The sequence below is a fragment of the Camellia sinensis genome, unplaced genomic scaffold (genome assembly GCF_055761805.1).
Source record: "Camellia sinensis isolate YWXY unplaced genomic scaffold, ASM5576180v1 Unanchor4, whole genome shotgun sequence".
Lineage (NCBI taxonomy): Eukaryota > Viridiplantae > Streptophyta > Magnoliopsida > Ericales > Theaceae > Camellia > Camellia sinensis.
In genome coordinates this window covers 19422501-19435000 of record NW_028129277.1, presented here as the reverse complement: position 1 = coordinate 19435000, position 12500 = coordinate 19422501, and positions in this window count along the sequence as shown.

The window sequence follows — 12500 nt, the reverse complement described above, 5'->3', positions numbered from 1 at the left end:
CGTTCGCACGCCAAAGCCAACCAAATGGCAATTTAACCGAGGGACATGCATTTCGCAAGGCAACTTGTACAATTACCCGAGGGACATGGCATGCTTGCCAAGGCCGTGGCTTGGCATGCTTGCCAAGGCCGTGGCATGACATGCTGCTGGCCAAGGCCGGGCATGCCATGCTGCTGGACAAGGCCGTGGCAAGGCATGCTGATGGCCGAGGCCGTGGCAAGGCATGCTGATGGCCGAGGCCGTGGCAAGGCATGCTGATGGCCGAGGCCGTGGCAAGGCATGCTGCTGGCCAAGGCGTTGGCATGGCATGCTGCTGCTGACCAAGGCTTGGGCTTGCCATGCTGCCGGCCAAGGCCGCGGCATGCCATGTTGCTGGCCAAGGCCGTGGCATGGCATGCTGCTGGCCAAGGCCGTGGCATGACATGCTGGCCAAGGCCGGGGCATGGCAAGCTGCTGGCCAAGGTCGTGGCATGGCACGCTGCTGGCCAAGGCCGGGGCATAGCACGCTGCTGGCCATGGCCGTGGCTTGGCAAGGTTGCCAAGGCCGGGGCATGGCGTGCTGCTGGCCAAGGCTTTGGCATGCCATGTTGCTGGCCAAGGCTGTGGCATGGCATGCTGCTGGCCAAGGCTGTGGCATGGCATGCTGCTGGCCAAGGCCGTGGCATGACATGCTGGCCAAGGCCGGGGCATGGCATGCTGCTGGCCAAGGTCGTGGCATGGCATGCTGCTGGCCAAGGCCGTGGCATGACATGCTTGCCAAGGCCAGGGCATGGCATGCTGCTGGCCAAGGCTTTGGCATGCCATGTTGCTGGCCAAGGCTGTGGCATGGCATGCTGCCCTAGGCCAACGTGCCACCGCCACCGCCGCGGGCCGCCACTCGACGCATCCCGTGCTTGGCTATGTAGTTTCGATGCCACAAGCCAATGCCACAAGCCAAGCGATGGCATGTGCCAAGCGCCCGCCTAGGCATAGGCGTGGCCTGTGGCCTGGCCATGCTGGCCAGCCTTAAGGGAGGTGCCCCCCCCTTATAATAGCCTGTTAAGCCCTTTTCAATCTGGCAGGAGGAAACATCAAGCATGTTCGAGGAGTCATAATGGGGTTTTTTTAAAAAGTAATGGTTTTTTGCCAAAACTTTCAACATGAAAGTTGTATGAAATAATTTAATACACCATAAAAAAAATTATAAAAAAATATTTGGCCACCGGAATATTTTATTTTAATTTATTTCAATTTTAATACTTAAAAAATAATAAAAATTACTAAAAATACTCAAAAAATTCTAGAAAAATTCCAACAATTATAAGATGAGGCACTAGTAATTATAGTAATTTTTTTAATTATTTTTTTATTTTTAATTTATTTTATTATAATTTTTATGAGTAAATAAATAATTAAAAAGCCCGACGAACGTGCAAAAACTCTTAGAGAAACCCAGCAAGCATCGGATAGCTCGAATGCAAATAACAAACGCAACAGGCAACTTCCGAGGGACATACTTTTCCCAACAAGCTTCCACTGGGGAAAGCACTAGCAACGTGTTCGCAAGTCAAAGGCAACCAAACCGGCTATTACCCGAGGGACAAGCATTTCGCAGGGCAACATATACGTAAGTCAAAGCCAAACCAAATGGCAATTACACGAGGGACAGGATTGCTTGCCAAGGGCGTGGCATGCGATGTTCTAGCCCAAGGCCAAGGCACGCCACGCTGCGGGACAAGGCCGTGGCAAGACATGCGGCTGGCCTTGGCCTTGGCATGGCATGCCGCCGGCTTTGGCTGGGCTGCGTTGGCCTTGCCATGGAATGTTGCTGGCTTCGGATGGGCTGCCTCGGCCTTGGCCTTGGCCGTGGCATGGCATGGCATGCTGCTGGCCTTGGCCTTGGCCTTGGCATGGCATGCTGCTGGCTTTGGCTGGGCTGCCTTGGCCGTGGCATGGCATGCTGCTGGCTTTGGCTGGGCTGCCTTGGCCGTGGCATGGCATGCTGCTGGCCTAGGCCTTGGCATGGCATGCTGCTGGCTTTGGCTGGGCTGCCTTGGCCGTGGCATGGCATGCTGCTGGCCTAGGCCTTGGCATGGCATGCTGCTGGCTTTGGCTGGCAGCCTTGGCCGTGGCATGGCATGCTGCTGGCCTTGGCCTTGGCATGGCATGCTGCTGGCTTTGGCTGGCCTGCCTTGGCCGTGGCATGGCATGCTGCTGGCCTTGGCCTTGGCATGGCATGCTGCTGGCTTTGGCTGGCCTGCCTTGGCCGTGGCATGGCATGCTGCTGGCCTAGGCCTTGGCATGGCATGCTGCTGGCTTTGGCTGGCCTGCCTTGGCCGTGGCATGGCATGCTGCTGGCCTAGGCATGGCATGGCATGCTGCTGGCTTTGGCTGGGCTGCCTTGGCCGTGGCATGGCATGCTGCTGGCCTTGGCCTTGATATCGCATGCTGCTGGCTTTGGCTGGGCTGCCTTGGCCGTGGCATGGCATGCTGCTGGCCTAGGCCTTGGCATGGCATGCTGCTGGCTTTGGCTGGGCTGCCTTGGCCTTGGCATGGCATGCTGCTGGCTTTGGCTGGCCTGCCTTGGCCGTGGCATGGCATGCTGCTGGCCTAGGCCATGGCATGGCATGCTGCTGGCTTTGGCTGGGCTGCCTTGGCCGTGGCATGGCATGCTGCTGCCCTTGGCCTTGATATGGCATGCTGCTGGCTTTGGCTGGGCTGCCTTGGCCGTGGCATGGCATGCTGCTGGCCTAGGCCTTGGCATGGCATGCTGCTGGCTTTGGCTGGCCTGCGTTGGCCGTGGCATGGCATGCTGCTGGCCTAGGCCTTCGCATGGCATGCTGCTGGCCTAGGCCTTCGCATGGCATGCTGCTGGCTTTGGCTGGGCTGCCTTGGCCGTGGCATGGCATGCTGCTGGCCTTGGCCTTGGCATGGCATGCTGCTGGCTTTGGCTGGGCTGCCTTGGCCGTGGCATGGCATGCTGGTGGCCTAGGCCTTGGCATGGCATGCTGCTGGCTTTGGCTGGCCTGCCTTGGCCGTGGCATGGCATGCTGCTGGCCTAAGCCTTGGCATGGCATGCTGCTGGCTTTGGTTGGGCTGCCTTGGCCGTGGCATGGCATGCTGCTGGCCTTGGCCTTGGCATGGCATGCTGCTCGCTTTGGCTGGCCTGCCTTGGCCGTGGCATGGCATGCTGCTGGCCTAGGCCTTGGCATGGCATGCTGCTGGCTTTGGCTGGGCTGCCTTGGCCGTGGCATGGCATGCTGCTGGCCTTGGCCTTGGCATGCCATGCTGTTGGCTTTGGCTGGCCTGCCTTGGCCGTGGCATGGCATGCTGCTGGCCTAGGCCTTGGCATGGCATGCTGCTGGCTTTGGCTGGGCTGCCTTGGCCGTGGCATGGCATGCTGCTGGCCTTGGCCTTGGCATGGCATGCTGCTGGCTTTGGCTGGGCTGCCTTGGCCGTGGCATGGCATGCTGCTGGCCTTGGCCTTGGCATGGCATGCTGCTGGCTTTGGCTGGGCTGCCTTGGCCGTGGCATGGCATGCTGCTGGCCTAGGCCTTGGCATGGCATGCTGCTGGCTTTGGCTGGGCTGCCTTGGCCGTGGCATGGCATGCTGCTGGCCTAGGCCTTGGCATGGTATGCTGCTGGCCTAGGCCTTGGCATGGCATGCTGCTGGCTTTGGCTGGCAGCCTTGGCCGTGGCATGGCATGCTGCTGGCCTTGGCCTTGGCATGGCATGCTGCTGGCCTTGGCCTTGGCATGGCATGCTGCTGGCTTTGGCAGGCCTGCCTTGGCCGTGGCATGGCATGCTGCTGGCCTTGGCCTTGGCATGGCATGCTGCTGGCTTTGGCTGGCCTGCCTTGGCCGTGGCATGGCATGCTGCTGGCCTAGGCCTTGGCATGGCATGCTGCTGGCTTTGGCTGGCCTGCCTTGGCCGTGGCATGGCATGCTGCTGGCCTAGGCATGGCATGGCATGCTGCTGGCTTTGGCTGGGCTGCCTTGGCCGTGGCATGGCATGCTGCTGGCCTTGGCCTTGATATGGCATGCTGCTGGCTTTGGCTGGGCTGCCTTGGCCGTGGCATGGCATGCTGCTGGCCTAGGCCTTGGCATGGCATGCTGCTGGCTTTGGCTGGGCTGCCTTGGCCGTGGCATGGCATGCTGCTGGCCTTGGCCTTGGCATGGCATGCTGCTGGCTTTGGCTGGCCTGCCTTGGCCGTGGCATGGCATGCTGCTGGCCTAGGCCATGGCATGGCATGCTGCTGGCTTTAGCTGGGCTGCCTTGGCCGTGGCATGGCATGCTGCTGCCCTTGGCCTTGATATGGCATGCTGCTGGCTTTGGCTGGGCTGCCATGGCCGTGGCATGGCATGCTGCTGGCCTAGGCCTTGGCATGGCATGCTGCTGGCTTTGGCTGGCCTGCGTTGGCCGTGGCATGGCATGCTGCTGGCCTAGGCCTTGGCATGGCATGCTGCTGGCTTTGGCTGGGCTGCCTTGGCCGTGGCATGGCATGCTGCTGGCCTTGGCCTTGGCATGGCATGCTGCTGGCTTTGGCTGGGCTGCCTTGGCCGTGGCATGGCATGCTGGTGGCCTAGGCCTTGGCATGGCATGCTGCTGGCTTTGGCTGGCCTGCCTTGGCCGTGGCATGGCATGCTGCTGGCCTAAGCCTTGGCATGGCATGCTGCTGGCTTTGGTTGGGCTGCCTTGGCCGTGGCATGGCATGCTGCTGGCCTAGGCCTTGGCATGGCATGCTGCTCGCTTTGGCTGGCCTGCCTTGGCCGTGGCATGGCATGCTGCTGGCCTAGGCCTTGGCATGGCATGCTGCTGGCTTTGGCTGGGCTGCCTTGGCCGTGGCATGGCATGCTGCTGGCCTTGGCCTTGGCATGCCATGCTGTTGGCTTTGGCTGGCCTGCCTTGGCCGTGGCATGGCATGCTGCTGGCCTAGGCCTTGGCATGGCATGCTGCTGGCTTTGGCTGGGCTGCCTTGGCCGTGGCATGGCATGCTGCTGGCCTTGGCCTTGGCATGGCATGCTGCTGGCTTTGGCTGGGCTGCCTTGGCCGTGGCATGGCATGCTGCTGGCCTTGGCCTTGGCATGGCATGCTGCTGGCTTTGGCTGGGCTGCCTTGGCCGTGGCATGGCATGCTGCTGGCCTAGGCCTTGGCATGGCATGCTGCTGGCTTTGGCTGGGCTGCCTTGGCCGTGGCATGGCATGCTGCTGGCCTAGGCCGTGGCATGGCATGCTGCTGGCCTTGGCCTTGGCATGGCATGCTGCTGGCTTTGGCTGGCCTGCCTTGGCCGTGGCATGGCATGCTGCTGGCCTAGGCCTTGGCATGGCATGCTGCTGGCTTTGGCTGGCCTGCCTTGGCCGTGGCATGGCATGCTGCTGGCCTAGGCCTTGGCATGGCATGCTGCTGGCTTTGGCTGGCCTGCCTTGGCCGTGGCATGGCATGCTGCTGGCCCAGGCCGTGCGCATGCCATGCCGTGCTGCCCACGCCGCGGGCATGCCAGGCCGGCTGCATGCCAGGCCGCCCAGGCCGTGCGCATGCCATGCCGTGCTGCCCATGCCGCGCGCATGCCAGGCCGCCCACGCCCGCGCGCATGCCACGCCATGCTGCCCAAGGCCGCGCCCAGGCCGCCCAAGGCCGCGCCCAGGCCGCGCAAGGCCGCGCCCAGGCCGCCCAAGGCCGCGCCCAGGCCGCGCAAGGCCGCCCAAGGCCGCGGTCCAGGCCGCCCAAGGCCGCGGCCGAGCCGCCCCAGGCCGCAGCCCAGGCCGCGGTCGAGCCGCAGTGCATGTAACCCAAGGCCGCAGCCCAGGCCGCGCCCAACATGGGGCGTACCTGCCACTGCCTTGCCCTGGGCAAGGGAGGTGCCCCCCCCTTATAATAGCCTGTTAAGCCCTTTTCAATCTGGCAGGAGGAAACATCAAGCATGTTCGAGGAGTCATAATGGGGTTTTTTTAAAAAGTAATGGTTTTTTGCCAAAACTTTCAACATGAAAGTTGTAGGAAATAATTTAATACACCATAAAAAAAATTAAAAAAAATATTTTTTTACAGAAAATATTTTATTTTAATTTATTTCGATATTAATACTTAAAAAATAATAAAAATTAATAAAAATAGTCAAAAAATTATGGAAAAATTCCCATAATTAAAGGATGATTCACTAGTAATTATAGAAATTATTAAATTATTTTTTTCATTTTTTTTATTTTATTTTGATTTTTTTATGCCAAATAAGGGCTTTAAAAATTCGAAAAGCTCCAGAAAAATTGCAAAAAAATAGGGAATGACATTTAAAATTGATTGTAGTGCATTTTTAATTGTGTTGCACGGTTTGGGTAAGATTATAAAAGAATCATGTTCAAAAAGATCGATCGAGGCGGTGGCACGCCATGGCCTTGGCCTTGGCCTTGGCCTTTGCCCGCGGCCTTGGCCTTTGCCTTGGCCTTGGCCATGCCTTGCACAGGGACTTGGCCTTGCCCACTGCCTTGGCCTTGGCTTTGGCCTTGGCCTTGGCATGGCATGGCATGCTCGCCGAGGCCGTGGCATGCCTTGCTGCTAGCCAAGGCCGTGGCGTGGCATGCTCGCCCAGCCCGTGGCATGCCGTGCTCGCCCAGCCCGTGGCACGCCATGTTGGCCCAAGGCATTGGCATGGCATGCCGGCCAAGGCATGCTGGCCAACGCTGCACAAGGCGGTGCCATGGCATGGCATGCTGACCAAGACCGTGCCATGGCATGCTGGGCGAGGCCGGGGCATGGCATGCTGGCCGAGGCCGTGGCTTGCCATGCCGCCACGGCCGTGGCATGCCGGGCAACGGACCGGCATGGCCCAGCCCGTGGCACGCCATGTTGGCCCAAGGCATTGGCATGGCATGCCGGCCAAGGCATGCTGGCCAACGCTGCGGCACGGCGTGCTGGACAAGGCGGTGCCATGGCATGGCATGCTGACCAAGACAGTGCCATGGCATGCTGGCCGAGGCCGTGGCATGGCATGCTGGCCGAGGCCGTGGCTTGCCATGCCGCCACGGCCGTGGCATGCTGGGCAACGGACCGGCATGGCATGCTGGCCGTGGCGGTGGCACGACATGCTGGCCAAGGCAGTGGCATGGCATGTAGGCCAAGGCTAAGGCATGGCACGCTGTGGCATGGCACGCTGGCCAAGGCAGTCGCAAGGCATGCGGGCCGAGGCCGCGGCACGGCCCGCTGGGCAACGCGGTGGCATGGCATGCTGGGCAACGCCGTGGCAAGGCATGCGGGCCGAGGCCTTGGCATGGCATGCTGGCCGAGGCCGTGGCATGGCATGCGGGCCGAGGCCGTGGCATGGCATGGCATGCGGGCCGAGGCCGTGGCATGGCATGCGGGCCGAGGCCGTGGCGTGGCATGGCATGGCATGTTGGGCAACGCCGTGGCAAGACATGCGGGCCGAGGCCGTGGCATGGCATGTTGGGCAACGCCCTGGCAAGCCATGCGGGCCGAGGCCGTGGCGTGGCATGTTCGCCAAGGCTAAGGCATGGCACGCCGGGCAACGCGGTGCATTGGCATGCTGGGCAGCGCGGTGGCAAGGCATGGGGGCCGAGGCCGTGGCATGGCATGTTGGGCAACGCCGTGGCAAGACATGCGGGCCGAGGCCGTGGCATGGCATGCGGGCCGAGGCCGTGGCACGACATGTTGGCCAAGGCTAAGGCATGGCACGCCGGGCAACGCGGTGGCATGGCATGCTGGGCAACGCGGTGGCAAGGCATGCGGGCCGAGGCCGTGGCATGGCATGTTGGGCAACGCCGTAGAAGGGCATGCGGGCCGAGGCCGTGGCATGGCATGCGGGCCGAGGCCGTGGCATGGCATGTTGGGCGACGCCGTAGCAAGGCATGCGGGCCGAGGCCGTGGCATGTCATGCGGGCCGAGGCCGTGGCATGGCATGCGGGCCGAGGCCGTGGCATGGCATGTTGGCCGAGGCCGTGGCAAGGCATGCGGGCCGAGGCCGTGGCATGGCATGTTTGGCAACGCCGTGGCAAGACATGCGGGCCGTGGCATGGCATGGCATGCGGGCCGAGGCCGTGGCACGACATGTTGGCCAAGGCTAAGGCATGGCACGCCGGGCAACGCGGTGGCATGGCACGCCGGGCAACGCGGTGGCAAGGCATGCGGGCCGGGGCCGTGGCATGGCATGTTGGGCGACGCCGTAGCAAGGCATGCGGTCCGAGGCCGTGGCATGTCATGCGGGCCGAGGCCATGGCATGGCATGCGGGCCGAGGCCGTGGCATGGCATGTTGGGCGACGCCGTAGCAAGGCATGCGGGCCGAGGCCGTGGCATGTCATGCGAGCCGAGGCCGTGGCATGGCATGCGGGCCGAGGCCGTGGCATGGCAAGTTGGGCGACGTCGTGGCAAGGCATGCGGGCCGAGGCCGTGGCATGTCACGCGGGCCGAGGCCGTGGCATGGCATGCGGGCAGAGGCCGTGGCATGGCATGTTGGGCGACGCCGTCGCAAGGCATGCGGGCCGAGGCCGTGGCATGGCATGCGGGCCGAGGCCGTGGCATGGCATGTTGGGCGACGCCGTAGCAAGGCATGCGGGCCGAGGCCGTGGCATGTCATGGCATGTTGGGCGACGCCGTAGCAAGGCATGCGGGCCGAGGCCGTGGCATGGCATGTTTGGCAACGCCGTGGCAAGACATGAGGGCCGTGGCATGGCATGGCATGCGGGCCGAGGCCGTGGCACGACATGTTGGCCAAGGCTAAGGCATGGCACGCCGGGCAACGCGGTGGCATGGCATGCGGGCCGGGGCCGTGGCATGGCATGTTGGCCAACGTCGTAGCAAGGCATGCGGGCCGAGGCCGAGGCCGTGGCACGGCATGCGGGCCGAGGCTGTGGCATGGCATGTTGGGCGACGCCGTAGCAAGGCATGCGGTCCGAGGCCGTGGCATGTCATGCGGGCCGAGGCCGTGGCATGGCATGCGGGCCGAGGCCGTGGCATGGCATGTTGGGCGACGCCGTAGCAAGGCATGCGGGGCGAGGCCGTGCCGTGGCATGCGGGCCGAGGCCGTGGCATGGCATGCGGGCCGAGGCCGTGGCATGGCATGTTGGGCGACGCCGTAGCAAGGCATGCGGTCCGAGGCCGTGGCCTGTCATGCGGGCCGAGGCCGTGGCATGGCATGCGGGCCGAGGCCGTGGCATGGCATGCGGGCCGAGGCCGTGGCATGGCATGTTGGGCGACGCCGTAGCATGGCATGCGGGCCGAGGCCGTGGCATGTCATGCGCGCCGAGGCCGTGGCATGGCATGCGGGCCGAGGCCGTGGCATGGCAAGTTGGGCGACGTCGTGGCAAGGCATGCGGGCCGAGGCCGTGGCATGGCATGCGGGCCGAGGCCGTGGCAAGGCATGTTGGGCGACGCCGTCGCAAGGCATGCGGGCCGAGGCCGTGGCATGTCATGCGGGCCGAGGCCGTGGCATGGCATGCGGGCCGAGGCCGTGGCATGGCATGTTGGGCGACGCCGTAGCAAGGCATGCGGGCCGAGGCCGTGCCGTGGCATGCGGGCCGAGGCCGTGGCATGGCATGTTGGGCGACGCCGTAGCAAGGCATGCGGTCCGAGGCCGTGGCATGTCATGCGGGCCGAGGCCGTGGCATGGCATGCGGGCCGAGGCCGTGGCATGGCATGCGGGCCGAGGCCGTGGCATGGCATGTTGGGCGACGCCGTAGCAAGGCATGCGGTCCGAGGCCGTGGCATGTCATGCGGGCCGAGGCCGTGGCATGGCATGCGGGCCGAGGCCGTGGCATGGCATGTTGGGCGACGCCGTAGCAAGGCATGCGGGCCGAGGCCGTGCCGTTGCATGCGGGCCGAGGCCGTGGCATGGCATGTTGGGCGACGCCGTAGCAAGGCATGCGGTCCGAGGCCGTGGCATGTCATGCGGGCCGAGGCCGTGGCATGGCATGCGGGCCGAGGCCGTGGCATGGCATGTTGGGCGACGCCGTAGCAAGGCATGCGGGCCGAGGCCGTGGCATGTCATGCGGGCCGAGGCCGTGGCATGGCATGCGGGCCGAGGCCGTGGCATGGCAAGTTGGGCGGCGTCGTGGCAAGGCATGCTGGCCGAGGCCGTGGCATGTCATGCGGGCCGAGGCCGTGGCATGGCATGCGGGCCGAGGCCGTGGCAAGGCATGTTGGGCGACGCCGTAGCAAGGCATGCGGGCCGAGGCCGTGGCATGTCATGCGGGCCGAGGCCGTGGCACGTCATGCGGGCCGAGGCCGTGGCATGGCATGTTTGGCCACGCCGTGGCAAGACATGCGGGCCGTGGCATGGCATGGCATGCGGGCCGAGGCCGTGGCTCGACATGTTGGCCAAGGCTAAGGCATGGCACGCCGGGCAACGCGGTGGCATGGCATGCTGGGCAACGCGGTGGCAAGGCATGCGGGCCGAGGCCGTGGCATGGCATGTTGGGCAACGCCGCAGCAAGGCATGCGGGCCGAGGCCGTGGCATGGCATGCGGGCCGAGGCCGTGGCATGGCATGCGGGCCGAGGCCGTGGCATGGCATGCGGGCCGAGGCCGTGGCATGGCATGTTGGGCGACGCCGTAGCAAGGCATGCGGTCCGAGGCCGTGGCATGTCATGCGGGCCGAGGCCGTGGCATGGCATGCGGGCCGAGGCCGTGGCATGGCATGTTGGGCGACGCCGTAGCAAGGCATGCGGGCCGAGGCCGTGGCATGTCATGCGGGCCGAGGCCGTGGCATGGCATGCGGGCCGAGGCCGTGGCATGGCAAGTTGGGCGGCGTCGTGGCAAGGCATGCGGGCCGAGGCCGTGGCATGTCATGCGGGCCGAGGCCGTGGCACGGCATGCGGGCCGAGGCCGTGGCACGTCATGCGGGCCGAGGCCGTGGCATGGCATGTTTGGCAACGCCGTGGCAAGACATGCGGGCTGTGGCATGGCATGGCATGCGGGCCGAGGCCGTGGCTCGACATGTTGGCCAAGGCTAAGGCATGGCACGCCGGGCAACGCGGTGGCATGGCATGCTGGGCAACGCGGTGGCAAGGCATGCGGGCCGAGGCCGTGGCATGGCATGTTGGGCAACGCCGCAGCAAGGCATGCGGGCCGAGGCCGTGGCATGGCATGCGGGCCGAGGCCGTGGCATGGCATGCGGGCCGTGGCCGTGGCATGGCATGTTGGGCGACGCCGTCGCAAGGCATGCGGGCCGAGGCCGTGGCATGGCATGTTTGGCAACGCCGTGGCAAGACATGCGGGCCGTGGCATGGCATGGCATGCGGGCCGAGGCCGTGGCACGGCATGCGGGCCGAGGCCGTGGCATGGCATGTTGGGCGACGCCGTAGCAAGGCATGCGGGCTGAGGCCGTGGCCGTGGCATGGCATGCGGGCCGTGGCCGTGGCATGGCATGGCATGCGGGCCGAGGCCGTGGCATGGCATGTTGGGCAACGCCGTGGCAAGGCATGCGGGCCGAGGCCGTGGCATGGCATGATGGCCGAGGCCGTGGCATGTCATGCGGGCCGAGGCCGTGGCATGGCATGTTGGGCGACGCCGTAGCAAGGCATGCGGTCCGAGGCCGTGGCATGTTATGCGGGCCGAGGCCGTGGCATGGCTTGTTGGGCGACGCCGTAGCAAGGCATGCGGGCCGAGGCCGTGGCATGTCATGCTGGCCAAGGCCAAGGCATGACATGGCATGGCATGCGGGCCGAGGCCGTGGCATGGCATGTTGGGCAACGCCGTGGCAAGGCATGCGGGCCGAGGCCGTGGCATGGCATGATGGCCGAGGCCGTGGCATGCCATGCTGGCCAAGGCTAAGGCATGGCATGCCGGGCAACGCGGTGGCATGGCATGCTGGGCAACGCCGTGGCAAGGCATGCGGGCCGAGGCCGTGGCATGGCATGTTGGGCAACGCCTTGGCAAGACATGCGGGCCGAGGCCGTGGCATGGCATGGCATGTTGGGCAACGCCTTGGCAAGGCATGCGGGCCGAGGCCGTGGCATGGCATGCTAGCCGAGGCCGTGGCATGGCATGTTGGGCGACGCCGTGGCAAGGCATGCGGGCCGAGGCCGTGGCATGGCATGCGGGCCGAGGCCGTGGCACTGCATGTTGGGCGACGCCGTAGCAAGGCATGCGGGCCGAGGCCGAGGCCGTGGCATGGCATGTTGACCGAGGCCAAGGCATGGCATGCCGGGCAACGCGGTGGCATGGCATGCGCGGCCGAGGCCGTGGCAAGGCATGCGGGCCGAGGCCGTGGCATGGCATGTTGGGCGACGGCGTGGCAAGGCATGCGGGCCGAGGCCGTGGCATGGCATGCGGGCCGAGGCCGTGGCACTGCATGTTGGGCGACGCCGTAGCAAGGCATGCGGGCCGAGGCCGAGGCTGTGGCATGGCATGTTGACCGAGGCCAAGGCATGGCATGCCGGGCAACGCGGTGGCATGGCATGCGCGGCCGAGGCCGTGGCAAGGCATGCGGGCCGAGGCCGTGGCATGGCATGTTGGGCGACGGCGTGGCAAGGCATGCGGGCCGAGGCCGTGGCATGGCATGCGGGCCGAGGCCGT